We start from the raw sequence: 13,831 nt of genomic DNA on the forward strand, positions 1-13,831 counted from the left end.
TCACGTAAAAAAACAGTACCAATGAAAAACTAAACGACAGCCTTGCTGTTGTTAACTCGGCTATAACCGCGTAAGCGGTGTCTACGCCAGTAAAGAAGAAGTGTGTATATGTATTTATTATGATATGTATTTACTAAATACAATGAAAAAAACAACTACAGATCATGACATATTATAAGTGGCCAAAATGGTACCGAAAATAATATCACATCTGTTGGATAACCCGGTAAGTATCATTTGTAAACGGTGTGTATATGTTTCCAAGATGAAATTATGAACATTACTGAATACAGTGAAAAAACAACTACAGATCATGACATATTATAAGTGGCCAAATTGACACCGAAAATAATAACACCCCTGTTGGATAACCCGGTAGATTGAGTCGTTTTTTTTGCATTACTAAATGAAAATAATTCAAAAAGTTGGGTGTAAAGTTCACGTTATTTTTATTTCCTGAATATGGTTCAGTAAATTTGGGTACCCAAAAGGTAATGCTCCGACATTACCCTGCAAAGTCAAATACATAAATTGTTTCGAGTGACGAGTTGAGTCAATTTAGCCATCTCAGTTTATATATATGCAAAACTATTCCCTGAGGGTCTTGGGATATTGATCTGAAATTCCGGTATGCAGTGTTTTTAATAATAAATTATCAAGGTTCAAAATATTTGATTTCATTTGGAGTATGATAACTCAAACTTGTTGAGTTTTGTGGAATTAGCTAATAACCTCAAAAGATTATCATATTTTGGCCTTATGCACGAATTTTATTTCAAATGTTTTGCGATAACTTCCACATAATTGCTATATACCACTCAAATAATGAAAAATGCACATACGTGTGCTTTGCAATACTAACACACATGTGACACCTTTGGTTTTACAAGCCTTACATTATTTTTCTTTTAATGCATTAGTGAAGACATGAAGGATTATAACTGGTGTTAAATACATTTGACATTAGGAAGGAAGTTTACTGGTCGCTTGAGTGAATTGGGAGAGAGACCTGTCGTGTATCTTTAGTTCAGAAGAATCTTGCATCGTAATGTATAGCCTTTAGCTTTGTCGCAATCACGCTTTTAGATATATTTACATATGTACATATGTATGTGTGTTGGGAGTATAATTATGCAGGTGTGTCTGTATTTGATTGAATAAATTTTTAGCTCATCTAAAATGGTGGTTCGCTATCCACAACTCCTTATATATTGACATCATACTTAAATAGTTACTCTTTTTTTTCCAGCCTTACGCGTTTAACTAACAATTCGTGTCTTCCCTGGATCCACCAAAAGCTGTAAATTTGCTATTGAAAAATACATTGCTTTTTTGTCGTCTCACTTATTTATGTATGTCTTCCGAACCGATGGATAATAAGCGTGAGATTGGGAAAATGAGTAAACGGCGAAAACCTTCATTTAATTATGCAGCGACCAAACGTTGGAGTAAAACGCCTCGCCAGCTGCCACTTACCAGCTCAAAAACGACTGATATTATCGTGTTGCTCATGATAGCCTTTCTGGTCGTCATCGCTACAACCAGTACAGGTGAGTGGAATAAAAGCAAATACATTCATTTTTGTTTATGTGTGCATTTTAAACCATAAGTAGACCTATGTTTACATCCATGCGTAAATACACAACATATTGTACACGTGTACGCATGTGAAAAAAGAGCAGGAATGCAATTAACATTGCAGTTGATAATTGAAATTTATGTATTTGTGGTTGCATCAGCACACAATTCGGTATTTAACTTGTGGTATGCAGCTACGTGAACAAACATTAGGATGATGCTCAATCGGGAAATTTACTCTATTCAAGTTTTCTATGCAATTGGTTTTCGAAAGTGCTTCCTATAAGTTTATGATTCGTCTAGAAAGGCTCCTGACTTAGCAAACTCGTATGTTATTTATTAGCCGAAAATTTTCCTGTGACCGGGAACCAAAATTATGGACAAGTCGAGTTCTCTTACCAATGAGCTTAAAGTCTTTCTCGCTTTGTTTAAAAAGCTGAAGTTGATCTTTGGTGACAACAAGGGTATCCTCCCGTAGTTATTCACTAGGACTCCACAAGTCTTCTCAATGCCTAATATTTCCGCTTGAAAGATACTAGGTGAGTTTGGTAGACAGAAAGGTAGAGATATTAATATCTTCGGAGTATACCACCGTCCCTATACCGCAGTTCATTTTGGGCCCGTCGGTAGTGATTGAGGTAGTATTCTTTTCCCATACTTAACTTCCTCTCCATTTACGTCCAGCCACTACTCACTATTCACTAGTAATTATTGAGGTCCAACTTTGGAAGGATATGGTCTAATTTAATTGGGTTATTATCGTGCTGATTCAGAATTTTGCTATGTCAAAACTCTTCCTGTTCCAGCCATCAATATCCCTCATTTTTGTAGCAAAACGTATAGCCCCTTTCCGTTTGTAAATGGCGAAGGGCAGTTGGAGTAGGAGCTCTTTTAATGCATAATTTGGACTTGATTAAACGCCCCGTTATACCCTTCATAGGCTATCTTTTGAATTAATTTTCCTGATTTTATATTGTTTATTTAATGCTGACCCCCAAAATAATTCTAGATATCAAGTGCAGCCAGGTCTTTCTCCACCAAATCTATCCAACGGAGTACTGAAACGAAAACTTTCAAAGCTTCCTTTTTCTTTCTTTCATCCTGAAAACATGACCTAGCCAGCGCGGACGACCTTTATCTCGTACAGTTCATCGTTCTATCGACTGCGGTATTCGTCGTTGCCAATGCGCAAAGGACCATAACTCACACATTCTGGCTCATCAGTGCCACGCACCATATAGCAGGATAAGGAACTTATAGAGTTTTTTTTTTTCATCAAGAGAGGACTTCACTTTTTAATTGCCTACTCAGTCCAAAATAGCAACTGTCAAAGGTGACGTGTGAGCCAAGTCGCCAATGCGACGACTGTTTGTTTGATGACAGGAGATATTCCGCCTTATCCTCCTTCACAACCAGACACATCCGCTTCGCTTCATTATCCAGTCTAGAGAAAATAGAACTCTAACGGTGCGGGTGTTTGAAGCCTTTGAGGAGATTGTACTTCCTTTATTTAGCCATGCAGCTTGTCTTATTTTTAATAGCAAGAGATTAAAGAAGTCACGCGATAGTTCAGAGAGGTCCTTCCCGATCCCCATGATGCTTTTGGTGTTGCTACACAGTCGTATTAGTTTTGCGGTGATACCATGTTCGGAGATAGAGAGATGGTGTGTGCCGATCTTCTTTTCATCGGTCTTTTGCAAAATTTATCCCATGGTGAAAATTTAGTCGCTAGTTGATTTTCCAGGTCTAAAGCCACACTGATGGAGTCGATTCAGATGATGCTAAACTTCAACCTTTCACACGCTAAGCTTGAGTATATGTATCTCTTTTGCGGATAAGGCAAAGCAAACTGCTACTTTTTTGTTCTTCAGGCGGGTTATTGCTACCTCACCATAGTCCGGCAATGAAACATCTATTCCATCGTCATAGATGGTGAAATAAACATCAACTCGAACCATTATTAAGAGATGGGGCTTATGGGCTTAAACGCGTTATCGTGTGTTCTTCCGTCTGGTTTTTATGGAAACAGCACTTTGACTCTTTTCCACCTTCCCTTCGCCTGATAGGCGAATACTGGCCTTGTACAAGTAGATCGTTCAAGTGTTAGAACCATATGTTCCTTTATGTTCTGCAGCATTATGAAAGTAATCACATCTGGACCTTCCGCTTTAACTGGTAAGAACCTTTGTTGACTATGAGACCAAACTGCTTTACTGTACTTGCAGCCTGTTCTTGTTGAACACGCATTGCCAAGAATTGCTGACTACCAGAGAAGTGCGTGTTCATTAAAATCTCAAGTGACTCTCTAGCAGAGAAGAATAAGCAATGCCCTCTGTATTTTACAAATCCAATGTCTTGCGTTTGCGTCTACCATTGTTTCTTGAGTTTGTCAGGTGGCGCGTCCCCGTCGTGACTACTGCGGTATCTGCTGTGCTGTAATTAGAACAAAGAAATGCATTTATATCTTTATTGATAAGAATTGGTTTAGCTTCGTCCGGTTTGTAAAAAAAAATTTAGTTATTGGTGCTGTTCAGAATTTTAACGGTGTTATCTATCGTCCAAGGCTCTCGCATGATGCTAAGGTCGATGAAATCTTCATTCAAGGGAATCACAAGGTCCTTTTCGGATGTCCTTAGCGGATATGTGCTTAAATTTGATGTCTTCTGAGATGTCAAGATTAGAAATGCTTCCCCTCAAGTACTCCAAAGAGGTCTGCAGTTAGATTATAGAATACGTAACTAACAGCAAGACTCGGCCATCTGACCTTGATCTCCATCCAACTTTCTTGAATAGTGTGCGGCGAGGAAGGCGATTAATCGTGCTGAAATGTATTGCTATTGCGTTCAGGTGCACTACCCACCGCTTTAGCTTTTTTGACAGAATTTCCAACTATTTGTTGTGGAGGCAGTTCCTCTTCTGACCTTCCCTAGTTTGTACGTACACATACGAAAGTCGCAATGTATTTAAACAACAGTTTAAATAATTGGATAATCGATCTTATTTCATTAATGCGCATTTTTGTAGGCTGAGTGTAATACCACATGTTTTTTTATTTAAAATATTGTGTTTTAACGCCAATTCAGACTTACAGTTATTTATGTATGTAAAGTTTATTTCATGTTAAGACGAAAAATTAAAATTTTTTATAGGACTAGAAGTTAGTTAATAGCTTAATTTACAAAACTGCCATTACATAAAACAAAGACCTGGCATCAGGTGAATCAATGGTCCGTGAATACAACTCTTTCGACATTGTGAGCAATAAGAGCGACTGAAGCATATATTATAAAAGCCGATATCAGAAGACCATCATATCCCCGATTTTGGATTGGAGCGATTTTAGGCACCTAGGCCTTTAGGCTATTGTGAAATTACCGGAACTAGAATCCGTTGCTCTACAATGCCCTCGCTTAACTATCTTCTTGCTCTTAATGAAGTTATTTAATACAAAAAAATTGTCTGTGTAACCTTCGAGATACCGACAAGAAACCTTAACAATTGTGATTCTTTTGCTATACAAAGGTTTGCATGCACATAGATAGTGTTCTATAGTCTCCCTATTCTTGAGTGCTTTTACAATAGTCATTGTATGTGCCTCTAGTTCGCTGGCATCTCTGCCAATTAGACAGTGACTTGTTAGCACTCCTACTAGAGTATAATGGCATTCTTTGTGAAATTCCGTGAAACTTGCGCTACATACAAATCGATCGATCATCTCAACGCCGTGAATGATCCAGTGGAATTTCTAAATTCTTAGGAGAGGCTTGGTATGCCACCGCATCATTTGCGTCTCAAAGTTGGATCTGTCGTTATTATGCTTCGCAGTCTTCATGCCGAAACTGTGTAATGGAAACCGACTGATTGTGACGCACCTATCGAATACAAGAATGGTTGATTCTACGAATTCCTTTGAGTTCTAACGATTTACCTCTTCAGTTCGAACGTATTCTGTTTCCAGTGAAAATTGTATTTAAGATGACAATAAGCAGTACACAAGGATGGTCGCATAGTGTGTAGCATAAATTTGGAAATGCTATGTTTTTCACACGGCCAGATATACTTGGCGTGCTCACGAGTTGGAAAACCATCTTTTCTATACACCGAAACAGAAACCAAAAAATGTTGTTTATTAAGCTGTGTTACATTGAAAAAAAAAATGAAATGCTAAATTCAACTTTTTTTTCATTTCAAAACACATAATTTCACGCAGGACAACGGCTGCGGGGTCAGCTAGGATACTATATGTATATGCATACAATATATTTTGTAGGGTCTTCATCATCGCATTTTCTCTGAGTGTTACAAACTTCGCAGTATTCTTAATAAACCCGCTTCAGGGTATAACTATTGTTGTGTCGTCTTTTATTCAATGTTTATTTCGTCACGAAGTTTGAGTTCTGAACAGATAGCCACAATATTTCCCTCTCTACATATGGTACTCTTGAATTGTTAAGGAGTGTGCAAGCCAGATGTTGTCTGATTAGCACGGTTTTGTATAAGAAATTTAAGGACAAGAATTTCTCGGAATCGAACATCTACCCAACTAAAATATTTCTTTTTTCATGTTCATAGACTTTTAGATGTATGTACACTCCAAATATATTGGAACATTAAAGTTTCTTACAACAGTATTACTACTTCCCCAGTACTAACTACATACATCAGTATCAATCAAGTAAAACCACAAACACATAACTGAATCTGTGAATCTGAATCCCACACTAGCACATTACTGCCTCCTTGGTATCAACATAAGTGTAAAAAACTCAATGGGCTGTGCAACTTTGCCATTACCGTCAGCGCTGTCACACTCATCACTCACGCTGTTTCTCGTCTTTTTGTACCTTATTCCCATCAGCAACATCGTCTTCATCAGCAGTATCATCGTTGATGTCAATGTAATCTCCAAACCCCTTTGCTTGAAACAAACCGGTTAAGAAGTAGGGGACAAAGGAGTCTAAAAATTATGGTATTAATGCAGCGGGAAATCCCAGGAAGTCGGCTGAGCAGAGCTTTTACCGTTTCATTTGCCACAACCACAGTGATAATTATATCTTCTTGGTTTCAGTTTAATTTCGCTTCCATCTCTACAAGCAAAAACACATTTGTGCCTTAATTTTTTTTTGTTTTCCGACTTTTGCCTGCATGCAGAAAAAGGGGAAGAGAGAGAATTGTTAGTTCCCGTCTGGCTCTTGTTGTTATGCTCATTTAACATATCAGATAGGGTAAAATCTTTTTATTGATATGCTTCAAGCAAAGGTTATTCATATAAACTCAAGAGTAAGGCTAAGGCATTTTGGCGACTGTATAGCGATATTTTTCAGAACGGGTAAATGCTAAATTCATAAGAAAATTATACGATAAAAGCTTTGGCGATATTTAGCAAAGATCGGACTGTATAATTTTGCCTACCTTCCTGTAGAGGCAAAGATGTCTGATCTAGTTCGGTTTTACTGAATCATATTTAGATACGACGATCAATAAGATTGTAGCAATAAGTTATATATCTGAATAAGATTTCATGCAATGTATAGGTTAAATAGTAAATACTGCTCACAAGCACTGAGATTAACAAAAATGAGCTTCTTTAACCGGAATTGCTTTCCTAGATATATAGATGAATTTCGTAAAAACTATATTTGCAAAGTAAAGGATTGTACATCATCATGACTTTACTAGATTAATAACAAAACCGAGAAAGAAATTATCATCAAAAATACTTGTAGTTATTCATGCTAGCGACTAAAATCAGTATCAATATAATTTTTCATATCAAGTCTCCGCTATTCTAATGCCCAAAGCATCGAAGCTCCTTCGTTGAGTATATCTTTTAAAGAGCGACATGTCAAGGGATTTATAGCAATAATAGAAGGAAGCTTAATATGAGTATTCGAACAAGAATTTTCGTATTTCTAATCAAATTTTAACTTATTATACTCTTGCAACCAGTTGCTACAGAGTATCATAGTTTTTGTTCACCTAACGGTTGTACGTATCAACTAAAACTAATCGAGACAGATATAAGGTTAAATATATAGAAATGATCAGGGTGACGAGAAAAGTTGAAATCCGGTTGTCTATCTGTCCATCCGTCCGTACAAGCTGTAACTTGAATAAAAATTGAGATATCTCGATGAAACTTGCTACGTGGATTTTTTAGCACAAAAAAAAAATCGAGTTCGTAAATGGGTATAATCGGACCTCTGCCACGCCCACAAATCGCCATTAATAGAAAACTTATAAAGTGCCATCGCAGTATCAAGGGGCACCCGTGAATAAAAAAAATTTGAAAAAATGGGCGTGGCCCCGCCCCTGATATGTTTAATGTCCATATCTCCCAACCACCACGAATATTGCAATCCTTCAAAACAACGCGATTTAGGAGCCGATGGATTTCCCGGCACGTTAATTTATCCTCATTTTCAAGTCCGAATAGGTAAATGATAAATAAGAATGATACACACATTTTAAATTACTGGAAACTTTGTTATGATGTAAATAAAGATTTGTATACTAAATTATTATTAAATTACATAAATGTATTTTCTGTCGTCTCTCTACGATAGAAACGCTCCTTATTTTTTTATCCTTTAAAACTGAATCAGGACAGAATACTTTACAGATTAAATATGTTACAAACAATGTTTAGATTGTTTCGTAGCCGACCCTTTCAAGTCGAAATCAGCAGATTATAAATGCAATAACAGTATCTAATGTCGGCACTCGCTCGAGCTTTGCGCCGCCTTATTCAGTATTTTCGTGCAACACATCTTTACGATACTTTATATAGTTTCTGTGCAACATCCTGCATGTGTTGCAAGTAGCACTGTTGCAGAACGTTGAGGCTTTATTGAGTTTGTTCCCTGCAAATTCCTGTTTGCTCGTGCGACTTTTATGCCATTAGTTTAAACGGAGTTGGAGTTACAAATAGAAGGGTGTAATTATTTGAATGTGTATGTGACTAGACCTGTAACTTGCACTGCAATCGCAAGAAATATTTGTAAAAGATGCACTTGAACCCATTGCGGTTTATTACATAGCATGTGTCTTCAACAAATGTGGGCGATGAATATTTATAACGGGTGTCTTTTTAGACATTTTTTTCACTTATTCGATACTTTGGTCTCTAGCACAGACGACGCTTTTGCTGCCGTGAAGCAAAGTTTCAAAGAAAACCCGAGATAGTCCATCCGCGGTCAATAATTAGAACAGTCATCCAATTGCCGGCTTACAAAGTCCAACCCTTGCCAGGTTTAAAAACGATCGATCATTTCGAATGAGTCTATCCGCGCGTAAGCTGTGCCCAACCATTTTATGAAACATTTTATTTATTTTTAAAATGTAATGGCAAATCCATATCGTACGCGTTTTATTACTTCTTTAAAAACCACATGTCTAACTTTACCCTTTATCAATTTGTTCTCACCAACCCCTGTCACTCTCACACCTTTGCCGTTAACAAACACTTATCCGGGCATTTTTTCAATCCAACAAACAAGTAAGCAAAGCAACGACGATGGAGAGCAAAGACAAACCCATACCAATTCCGGCAACTGTATGCTTGGGCTTTCTGAAAGGTCTTTCTGGAACAAAAGCGGCAACGGCAGCACCCACATAACTGTTAAGAATGTAAAGAACTCTGCGGAAGTTTGTTGATGGTAAGATAGATTTTCTAAAGAGTGAAGACAAACAGCCTGAGCGGCGCTGCTGCTAGGAGTGGGTAGAAAAAATGTGTAAAAAGAAAAATTATTTGTGAAAGAAAAAACGAAAGATCATATCTAGGTGGCTTAGGCATGATTGCAGTCTGGTTTCTAAGCATTGCTGTAGCTGTCCGGCTTAAAGTACTTCTTTGCTTATCTACTGTTAGCTTCAGCAATCATCGCATTTAACGTTAATTTCTAGGACACACAAATAAAATTTTTTAACGCTAAGAGTTGTAGCTGTAAATTGACATCTTATAACTGTAAATCCACATATCAACAAAACGAAAAATTAACAAATTACCCGGTTAATATTTATTTACTTCTTCTTCGCTTTGTATACTTTTTATGTTTGTTCTTTCAGATGCTTCCAACTAGTTTAATACTCAAGGACTTAATTTCTCGCATGAGCCGCCATCGCGCATCGAATTTACCAACAAAGCTGGCAGCATTGCCGATTGCATAACGCATGATAATCCACCGCCAAATGTCGAATGACTGGACAAGGACAATAATCCGATCATCTCGATATCAAGGGTAAGATTTAATCTGTCTAAAACTTAGATAGCGGTTAGGCGAGCAAAACCTGTAAGCGAACCTTTCATTATTTTTTAACTCTCATACCTTTTCTTGGTTTCTATTTCCGTTATAACAGTTTTCTTTATATGCTTCTTCCAAAGTTGCAGAAGGTCTGAAATACGAACAATTATTCCATCCTTGAGTTATTTGACTATGCATTTTTTTGTTATTATGACGGCTTGTATTTCGATTGCATCCCATATAGTCTGGATCACTGCAATGCGTAACCTTCTCCTATCGGTTCTTTCTTTGCTCAGACACACACAAGAGTTTTCTGTGTAGAACAAAGGCATTGGAAAAGAGCTTTTTCCCAGATGGATCGAAGTTAAGACGGCGGGTAGGATGTTAAATGTTCTGTTGGAAGCTCGCCATTAAGTGAACTTTCAGACTATCAACTACTGTGGCGTCTTTCATGCGGAGTCAACTGTCTTCAAGGTAGTAGATGATGTGTAGCTCCGAAGTGCAGCTTTCTTCAGAAAGTTGTGCATTCACTCCAGAAGCCAACTTTGAGCTCACGGACTGTGCCCTCAAAAGTAGTCAAGATGTACTATATATGAACTTGTTAGTATTAGCAGCAAGTTTCTTGGATATTCGACTTGTATGCGATAAGCTTTCTAGGCAGGGCAGCCTTCAACCAATTTCATTCGATTGGACCTATTAACCTTCAGTGAACTTGGGCCAAGCGCTGATCGACATATTTCTGGCTCGGATTTGCTCTTAGCAAAGGCAATCTCGTGTTCTGAACAAAGGTGTTCTGAATGGTCTCTGTCCAATAATTTCGCATGCGGCACGGCAATATATTCGAAATATACTATTCGCAAAGCGCTTGGTCTTAAGTAATAGTAGTTAAAGTTATTTTACGTTCTCTTCAATGGATCTTGGTCATGCACAACTTGCTAAAAAAAAATTAAGGATCGTGGCTGCCGATTTTTTGCCTATGCAGACGATATAGCACTCATGGACAATGGAATGGTATCATAACTAATTGGGTATCTGGAAATGTCCTCGCTGTTAACCCAAATAAACCTCCAATACCACGGCGGCGATACTAGCCTTGTAATAAGACTAGTAGGGGTTTCAGGCCACAGTGAAGCCGCAAGCCATTGTTAAGCTTACGGACTGGTGAGGAAAGGCTTGCTCATTCCTCTAAAATGATAGCGGGTCGGGGTTCTTCTCTTCTCGTTCGTGTTACTACTGATAATCTGGATTTCCCGGCAACTTGCTCAGGGCTGTGCTACCATCGGTTTAAGCGCAATCGCAAGATTCTTTTGACCCAATATCGATCCTTCTAGTTGTGGACTTCTAGCTCGTCGATGTCCTAGTGTCGTTTATTCCATTAAGGTCTTATCTGACGCAATCTGCACAAGCTCTACAACGTAAAAATATCTCAACACTTTCTGGTTGATTGTGCCGCGATTGCCCTTGGCATAACTACTTAAAAACTCACACTGTCTGATATCCCAATGAGCTAATTATTTAGAATTGAAGTTTAACGTCTGAGCAAATGGCCATGAGACGCTCTACTGACTTATAAATCAGAAATTTGTTTTTATGGCTTCTCAAACGGCTTCATATAGTAGTCTATCCGGATTACCAATGGAACCTTACCTAACCTGAGTTATATACTTATATATCTATGATTTAGCTCACTCATAAGAATTCTAGCGATTTCAAGAATTTTTGTGAAAAATGTAAATCTAGAACAAAACATTGAGGGATTGCTTTGATGGCGCAAGCACTAATGCTAAACCGGATACATGAGTCACAGCCCGAGCGCAGCCTGGTACCTATTGTAACCGTGCAAAAAGCGAAACAATTGCGACTAAAATAAAATTTCAAATACAAAGCAGTAGCAACACAATGACAGTAAAAGCAACAATCACTTATGGGCGACTTGAAGGAAGCGCTCGGAGTTCAGGCGGGCGGCCAGAGTCAGTTTCGAACAAATTCAATCAATAACCACTTGAACCAAACTTCCGCCATTGGCGTCTAGCCTGAGTTATTTAGATATGGCTCCGAATATATGTACAGACTGTGGGCGGGTGAAATAGAGCGAGTGTCTTTAAATATAACAATGAGACAGGCTGGCGCAGTCGACAAGTAGACAAAAGTGTTGTTGGTCAGGGAGATTAACGGGCGGTCAGCCAATGAAGCAGCTTGGCATTTTATTTCGCACAACAACTACTCTAGAAACGTTGATGCCACAACAAGCATCGAGGGAAGTCAATGTGCCATTGCTGCTGTTTTTGCTACTGGCATTTAGCAATGCGCTCAGCAGTGACGGGTCTTGGGTGTTGTCGGCTATGCGGGAGCCCTTGAAACTACCCCCTAGAGGTAGGTATATGTGTGTTCGTATATTTTAGTTTTATGAATGTTTTTGCTCTCTTACTGGGACCCATCTCACCCCTTTGTTGTACTTATCATTAATTCCTGCCATGAATTTCCGAATATTTGTATTTTCGGCTATTGCCAGGTTATTTGTCGCAAATTTTTACAGGTTAAGTAAAAAGGGGCTGTGCTTTGAAGTGCCGTAACAACGCGCTCTGCACTGCTTGCAAAAGAAACACATTATTACACGTCCACTTCACAATTTTAGGATTGAAAGCCTTGCATTTGATATATATTTCCATTACACTAAATTGCTTTCTCCCTCTACTTCCTGCTAATACATTTACCTCTTTCTTTCAGGTCCGTCATATGCTCGCTAACGGTTCACTCTATTTCCCCTCCTTCGAGCGGAAGAGTTTCGTCAAGATGTTCATTGGTCCGTGTATCATTGTATGGCCGGCATTGCAGTGGGTACAATTGTTTCTCGTGACGTTCTGATCAAAGCAGGTAAGTACAGCGATAAATTGGAATTAGAAATGTGATAATCACAATGGTTCACTTTGTTTGTTTATGCAATGATTCGCAAAATTTTAATATGTATTCTCAAGTTATTTGCTTCATTCTTTTAGAGGGTGTCATATTTACTAAGATAATTGGACTATTCATCATAAGAAGAGCGAGTTCCTGAGCGTGCTTCACAAAAACCGTCTCATGTTGACAGCAATTTGAGTCAGTCAATAGGTTATATCGATGAGAAATGAAACTATGGGGACTATGATATGAAGCTCTCAAAGGAAGAACGCGCCGTAACCTCCCTTGATCTTTGATTCTTACGATAAAAAACTCACAACGCCATTTTTCCGAACACATCGCTCAGTCCGCATATTTCTCTTAGAGGTTTGTTCGCAAAGAATAAATCACCAGAAGTAGGTTCCGTGTCCACTCTTCTTGAAGCTATTTTAAAGTCCTCATGTCGACCATAGAGTTATGTTTCCAGAGATAAAACCATCAGAAGTAAATTCCGCGTCCATTCTTCCCAGAGCTAGTTTAAATTCCAAGCTTAAAAGCTGAATGGAAGAGAAGTTTAGCAGGGATACTGTCTCCATCTATATTGACGGGTCTTTATCAAACTGCGAAATGAGGACGGGGATATATTCCGTGTGTTCTTATAATTCGTTCCCTATCCATCTACCAAATTCAGCTAGCATCTTTTAAGCGGAACTACAGGCAAATGAAAGACCTGTGGAGATCTACCGAATAACTACGGGAGGAAACAGAAGCATACCATATTCACTAGGGTGATTCAAAAAAAAAAATTTTTCCTTTGGTACTCGGAAAAATCGGTTCCTAGACACCTCTAAGAAAGCCTCTCCAAGCATGAGTTCTTAATTGTAACTGGAAGGTCCTCCTACATACAGTTTTCTACTTTTTCTTATTATCAGATAGAAAAATTTATATCTCGCTTCGAACTACTGAAAAAATATCCTGTTCCTTAGATTTTGTAGGAAATTGAATGCTCTAAAAAGAAATCCTATGATTTTGTCGTAAACCCAACCGTTTAAAAGATATTAACAGTTAAAGTTTGATTATTTTTGGGAAATTTTTTTATTTCTTATGAATTTTATAACTCAATGAAAAAAATCATT

The 13,831-nt window shown here is 38.1% G+C and overlaps 1 long non-coding RNA gene across 2 annotated transcripts; it reads left to right on the forward strand.

Moving 5' to 3' along the window:
* The first annotated feature begins 1,275 nt into the window (after nt 1-1,275).
* Nucleotides 1,276-12,689, forward strand: LOC125776025 (uncharacterized). 2 transcript variants are annotated; one of them, XR_007421459.1, is made up of 3 exons: nt 1,276-1,550; nt 9,643-9,815; nt 12,546-12,689. It is a non-coding gene; the product is annotated as an uncharacterized LOC125776025 (long non-coding RNA). The 2 variants fall into 2 exon arrangements; XR_007421457.1 differs by having other exon boundaries at nt 9,657-9,815.
* The last annotated feature ends 1,142 nt before the right edge of the window (nt 12,690-13,831 follow it).

Source organism: Bactrocera dorsalis, chromosome 1 (assembly GCF_023373825.1).
Source record: "Bactrocera dorsalis isolate Fly_Bdor chromosome 1, ASM2337382v1, whole genome shotgun sequence".
Taxonomy (NCBI): domain Eukaryota; kingdom Metazoa; phylum Arthropoda; class Insecta; order Diptera; family Tephritidae; genus Bactrocera; species Bactrocera dorsalis.